At 38.6% G+C, this 6,993-nt stretch overlaps 1 long non-coding RNA gene across 1 annotated transcript; it reads right to left on the bottom strand.

Annotated features, from left to right (window-relative positions):
* Nucleotides 1-2,189: 2,189 nt before the first annotated feature.
* Nucleotides 2,190-6,475, bottom strand: LOC105853554. Its single transcript, XR_001145389.1, has 4 exons — nt 6,396-6,475; nt 6,199-6,285; nt 3,499-3,598; nt 2,190-3,391 (listed from the first exon to the last, which is right to left on the bottom strand). It is a non-coding gene; the product is annotated as an uncharacterized LOC105853554 (long non-coding RNA).
* Between the last annotated feature and the right edge of the window lie 518 nt (nt 6,476-6,993).

The raw sequence follows: 6,993 nt of genomic DNA, 5'->3' as shown, positions 1-6,993 counted from the left end.
CCCTCTTACCCTGGAAGCTCACACACATCTTTCCAGACTTCTCCCAGACATCTCTATGCCCTTCCTTACTACCTCTGTGTGCTATTATATTACTACACGAAACTGTTAGTCAAAATTAAAGCTACCATTTTTGAATGCTCACATGTTGGCAAAGTGCTGAGCATTGTGTGCTTGGTGGGTATAAATCTTGAGTCATAGTCATAATTATGGAAGAAATGTAACTTTCTTTTAAAAAAACTGAATATAATTTCTATTTTGAGAATTCATTCATGGAGATGTTGACTTACGATCAGTCATTTCAGGTTCTCTTTCTGCTGCTGGGGTCGCAGCTAAGTTGTGAGGGGCTCAGGCAGAGTCCAGCTAGCGGGGTATGTGGGAGTTGCAGGCTCTCTCCTGCCTCCAAGCATCCACACCCTCCCTGCTGGATTCCCAATAGGTGAGGGACTAAGCCATTCTCCAGACTTGCTCAGAGTCAGGTCCCACATAATTTCTGCTTTCAAATCCGTAATCGTCACTGGAGCTTCCATCTTATTTTATTCAGTACTGTGAACTAATGTCCCTTGGATTCCCCTCTGACTCTGCTTACCCTCCTTTGTTTAGGCCTAGAAAACTATAATATCTGTTAGTAAGGGAAAACAGGATCTGACTCATAGAGTATTGTTTCAAAGCTTACTTAAGTCTTATGCCTAGATTCATTTATGAGTTCTGCTGAGTCATCCTTCCTTGGTCAATAAATGGCACCAACTTGGAAGAAAGTCAGGGTACAGGAAAGTTCAGTGACAGTGAATAAGAACAGTTAATACCTCCCTATTACTTCTGGCCCTAACACACACACTCAATGATTAAGCTCATATAATTGTCACAAAACCCATGAGAAGTAATCATTCTCATTTTACAGGAGAAAACAGAGTTTTAATGAATCAAGTTTGCTTACAGCTAGAAAGCATGAAACCAACTCCATGTTCTGGGTGTGATACTATACTATCCTTATGACATCGTCCTGAAAGAATTTCCTTAGATATGTGAGTTTCCCACTAAACTGAAAGCTCAGTGAAGGGCTTGGACCTCATCCATCTCATAACCCCAATGTCTTGCACTTAACAGGCATTCGTTTGGTGATAACAGAAACTTAATGGGTCAAAGAGAGAGGGGAAGCTAAGGAGGGGGAAAAGGTGAGTGGGAAAAATTCCCTAAGTTATTCTGAAACTTCCTGAATGATATTCTGTCAACTGAAATATCAATGGAATTAAAGGTTTTGATGGTCTAAATCATGTCCAGAATTGGACTCTCCTTACATTATACTATCAGATTACTTCAGGCATGTAAATTAATTCCTTGTGTCCAGAAATAACAACTGGGTATCACATACATAGATGAGGAGTGACATTATGACAGATGTCATCAGTCAGCATAGCCCTAGTCTATTTTTGTTTTCTAGGACTTTCCCACTCAAGACTGCGGTGATATATAAATCTGATGATTCTGGAATTTCACACCTTTTTATTAAGACTTTGTCTGAAAGCTCTTGTTATCCCACATTACATATACACTTCTGATAAAAATATCATATTTATTAAAATAAGGGTAAAGGTTTTAGGCTATGACATACCCAAGTTATAATCAAAGACAGGTTTGGAACAGTTTTTTCTTCCTTCACAATCATCAATCCTCAAACTCATTTAAAAAATTTTTTTATTTGATCTTGCAGCAAAAACTACAACACAATGCAAGTAAAGAGAGTTAGCCTTTCTCCAGGTAACTTCTGCTATCAGCCTCCTATGTGTTCCACCTTTTGTGTTTAACATAAGTGTTCAAGCACATCTTCACATTTGTAAAAGTTTGAGTTTTATTTTGTCTCCTGACCCTCCCTTGACTTTTCTCTCTCACCCCCATCTCCGCCCTTTCTTGTTCTTTCCCCCTTTTTCTTCTCTGTCTTCTCTCTCTCCTCTTTCTTCCCTTTATTTTTTATTTCCCATTTCTTCTTTTTTCTTTCTAAAATAACCTTGGGACACCCAGGCTCTTAAGGAATTGAATTCCTTTAAGTTGTTACAGCTTCCTTTCTGTGTTGTCTTCCTATCTTACAAAATCTCAGGATGAAAAAGTGGGAGGAAAGGGTGGGGAGAAAGTAAAACATTCAATTATAAGTAGTAAAATATTCAGCTAATCAAAAGAAACTTATTTAGTTGACATATTTCAGAACTCTGCTGCTTTTGTAATTATTAAATTATTTAGTACACATATAATTCAAAAAATAAATTATGCTTGATTTATCTAAATGCCTAAACTCTATAGATATCTTTTAAAAAGCAAAATATAAATTTATAGTTATGCCCCAGAAGTCCTCTCTGCAATCCTATCTCCCAGGAAAAGTTTAGTATTTCATCTCAGATGTCTTTGTGGACATTTATAAAATACATAAACTACAAATTACATGTCATATGTATGTAGACACTAGTGGGAGGCTTTTTCAGCTAAAAATATTGTCATCTCTCCATGTCACTAATCTATAGGTCTCTTCCTTTCCTTTTAAACAATGCATAGGCTTCTCAATTAACCATTTCTGTATGAACATTTAGGTTGCTTCCAGTTTCCAGGATGCATTTCTAATCTTTTGACCAAAACTTTACAGAGAAAATATGGTCAGTCCTTGTCTCCTTAATGACAGAGGACTTGCTGACCTGAGTAACTCTTACTTGATCAATGACACCGTGTAACATTCTCACATAAAACATAAAACATTCTCACATTTCTGTGAGAACAGAAACTTGTTAACTGCCCTCACCTCCTGACATTCTCTTTAACTCTTCTGCTAGTTTTTGTTGTTATTCTGCTCTTCCTTCTTGTTTCTGTTTAGACCTCCCCAGGCTGGATGCAAAATCCCAAATGCAGCTGTGCTCTCACATACAACCGCACAAATAGTGAGTGACCTTGTGTCCACCTAGTTCGGTCCTCTTTTCCTTGAGTTTTCTGACATTTTCCAAACTTTATGTAGCTTTCTAGGTGACAGCCAGGTTATATAAGACCTTGACTTGGGACCCTCAACCTGGGGCTACATAGAAAAACAAATATAGAGGTTGCCTTGTCTATGTGAGTCAGCCAGCAACTGATGATGCCTTAACTCAGGAGTAAGGGTGAAAACGCTGGGTTCGCTATGGGAAAAGATGACGATAGAAGGGCAAAAGTAGTTTAAAAAAAAAAGAAGAAAAGTAGTTTAAAAGACTCTCTCAAGAAGCTGAAATGAGAGGGCTGTCCCCATTCGTATTACAGTATCACTTGGTGAGATAAATTATTTCTTGAGCTTGGAGTCTTGAATGCATTTTCCTACTTTAAATTTCCAGTTTATAACATTTTATTCCACGAGGACAGTTGGTCACTTGTTTTTCATATTTTGCTGTAAGTGATTCAAAAGTTAGAAAAAATATATTTATTAAAGTGAACATTATGTTAGAAGTTATACCATGTTCACACTAACCCCAAGTACCCCCTTGAGAAGCTCACCATATGTCCTTCCTGATGTCTTTCTCCAAAGCAAACAATCCGTGTTTCTAGTGTGCTCCTTCTTGATTGTGTGTTGTTTATGGTGACCAATGACCGGTGCCTAGAATTGATTTTCAGCATTCAAAATAAATTGACATTGTTTTTACCTCTAAAGAAAAGTACAGATGAATCACATTTTATTACACGGCTGTGGGAAAAGTGATTTGCCATTATTATTATTATTATACTCTTATACTTTGAATAGTTAATTTCTATATCAAAACTTTCTTTGAAAGTTTTGATATAGAAATTAAAAACAAATAATGGCTAATTCTAAGTTTAATTTAATACTTTAACATATAACATATTATTAAACTATACTATCATAGAAAAGAAGGTAAGTTACTGAAAAAATAAACTCAATTATGCATATGAATTCTAGATACAGTTTCCTTAAGCAATTTATGCTGAGATTCTAAATGATTCAAAAAATAATTGCTGAGTCTATAATTTAGAGATACAAGGAAGTAACCCCATATTTCTTAAGCTTTTTTTTTTTTTTTTAAGATTTATTTGTGCATACAGAACTGGTATACAGGCCAGACCACTCCCCAGGAGACTTATTCCAGTCTCTCTGGTCCTTTTTTTCCCCAAGAAGTTACTTTCTTTTATCATACCTGTCAATTTTTTGTTAACTGTAGTTAATATTTTTGAAAAACGGTAGAAAAACCTGATTAATCAAAATGCTTCCTTCACATTGTAGCCTGATTTATGTTTTCTTCTAATACCAAATTATTATAAGAGTCTGAATTCAACTGTGAAGAAATTAATTCTCAACGTTTATTATAGGTCATTTAGATTGTGAGAAGTTATACAATGTACAAACTGCTTTTAAGTCTATTATAAACAGACATTTCTCTCATATTGAGACTTATGAGATAAGATTATCTTGTATCTGATTATCTTGCCTATTCTTTATTCCCCACCCCAGCATCAGAGGAAGGGGGTGTGAGAGCAACAATATGCCTTTTTCAAAGTGTAAAGTTTATGGTCTGTTAATTATATCTCCATATGGATATATTTTAAAAGGAATCATGGCCTCAAATAAAAGTAAAAGAACATAAACAGCAGGCTCCAGACTGGCCACCAATGAATGTCCTTGTTTCCTGCAGCAGGTTGAACACTTTTTTCTATTTGTTACTTCCTCATAAAAGACATTAACATTTTTAAGCTTTGTTTTCATCTAATAATGAAGACACTTTGCAGAGAGTTCAAAGACCCTGGCTTTAATAATTGGCCTGGAATTTATCCCAATACACACATGGTCATTTACCAGTTATGCTTTGTAAAGGGCCATTTTGCAGGAGAGCTGAGACATCCGGCGAGGGAACCTCCCCTACCTGATGCAGAGACACTAGCAATGTATGTACTACTGCAGATGCTTTCGCCATTCAAGTTTCACCTTTGATGCGATGGGATAGGTTGTTTTTCTTTTCTCTACAAATCACTGATGATATCTCTAAATTACAAGATAAGTAAAACATTTTTTTTTTTTTTTTTTCAGAATCTGTGGTACAGCAGAAGTGCAGGGACCTTTGTCATAGTGATAGGTTTAGCTGGTATGATATAGTCTGTGTGGGAGGTAAGACTTGGATTCGAAGTATTTCTAATCACCAATTCAAAGTGATGTTCACACAGGAATAGTGGGATCTGCTCTCTCTACCCTTATGAGATTTCAACTGATCTGGAACACTTTCAAAACAAGATAAAGCAGCCCTACGAGAGAAGGTCTTATCTCTTTTATCCAGAGAGTTCCTGGTGGTGTCCTCCAGCTAATACTTACTTCCTCAACATGAGTCCAGGGTCATGTCATGTGCTTTTCTAAGTTCTAAGGGCTGGCTTAAGTTCCCAACATCACCTGCCTCCCTCTCCCCAGTACTAGATCCTCACAAGATGTGTGGATACAGATTAGGCAGCATCAAGACTCTGTTTCTAGCACTTAGCAGAAACAATGTGCCTACCCATTGGACAGTAAAGGGGTATGTGTTTGCACATGCAGGTGATACCGTATTGAAAACCACATACAATTGTGTGTGTGTGTGTGTGTGTGTGTGTATTTCAACATCATTCTTCACTTTGTACATTTTTTCACCTCGGTCGTAATCCTCATGGACTTCCCACCACCCATTCACCCGTGTGCCATCACAATAGTCCTGTGTGCTCTTCCTGCCCCAGTTTTGATACTATCCTCCTTCCGACCCTCAGAGAATGTCCCTAGTCGACTTTCGTTTCTACTTTATGATTGCCTTTTTTTTTTAATACCATGTACACTTTAAAGAGGTATAATATCTTGAGGGTGGGGCAGCCTGTCCATGAAGATCTCAGTAAAGAGGTGTATTCAAGGGTTCAAGGGTTTCTATGGCCCCTAATGCTTCTAAACTCACCTTATTAAAAAAAAAAAAAGCACAATCAAATCAAGGCAAATGGCATCGGCTCTTTGGAAAGGAGGCGTCTAGTTTCCACCTAAGTAGGCATTCTCTTCTTTGTGCCTGTAAGTGTAGTTATCACCTAAAATACAGAACCTGAAATCTAACAAAAGGGATTCTGCTTGAGAAGAAGTAAAGCCAGTTCCAAATCTTACTGTTACTTTAATCTCTGGAGATGACATGTGAAAGCAATTAAGCAAGCTACTCTCTAAGGAAAAAAAAAGAAAAGCCTTACCTCCATTGAAAGAGGCTGGGTGAGCTTTGAAGAAAGATGCAGATGAGAATATTAGCACCCCTCCTGCCTTAAGAATAGCAACTGGACCTGTATCGTATCATACATGCAAATACATATATTGTTTAAGAACCGAAATTGGACAAAGCTGAGTTCACAATCTCCCAAGCAAACGCAGTCACAACCGCTAGAATACACACCTGCCCCTTATCCAGGGATGGTGCTCATGAAAACAAAAGGCAGCAGCGGACGAGGTTTCCACAGCCATAGCCTATCAACAACCACTTGAATCTCCGTTTGCCTTATGCCTTATGCTACAAAGAGGAACTGTGAGGGGGGAAAAAAGGATATTTTTCTTATACTGTGAGCACATTTTTTTTTTTAAAGGTGAGCTTTTTGCTCCATCTGATCAATCACTACCAACAACTAACCCCAGAAAAGCGATCACGGGTTGTTCTCGACTTAAGAGTCGATATTTTCCTTTCGGGTCCCTTTTCATTTCAAAATGGACGGGGCAAGGGCAGACACCTTCCAGACCTCGAGCTGAGAAAGCAGAGCCCGAGATTGCGTGCGTTGCCCCCTTACTTCCACGGGGTCCAGAGAACGCAGATTGCACAGGGGCTACGGGAGCCCGACTCTTCCCACCCAGAACGGTTTTCAAACCTTAGGGAGCCTTCCCTGCTATTGAAATGCAAATCCCGTCCCGGGCGCGCTGGCCAATCGCGCAGGCTTCCTGTGGGATTACCTGGTGGCGAGCGCGGAGCCGGCGCGGCCGCAGCGGCGGGGGAGGCGTGGCCG

The sequence above is a fragment of the Condylura cristata genome, unplaced genomic scaffold (assembly GCF_000260355.1).
Source record: "Condylura cristata isolate star-nosed mole 26May11 unplaced genomic scaffold, ConCri1.0 scaffold00012, whole genome shotgun sequence".
NCBI classification, from domain to species: Eukaryota; Metazoa; Chordata; class Mammalia; order Eulipotyphla; family Talpidae; genus Condylura; species Condylura cristata.
The sequence above is the reverse complement of the archived record's forward strand: the minus strand, read 5'-3'. Positions and strand labels throughout refer to the sequence as shown.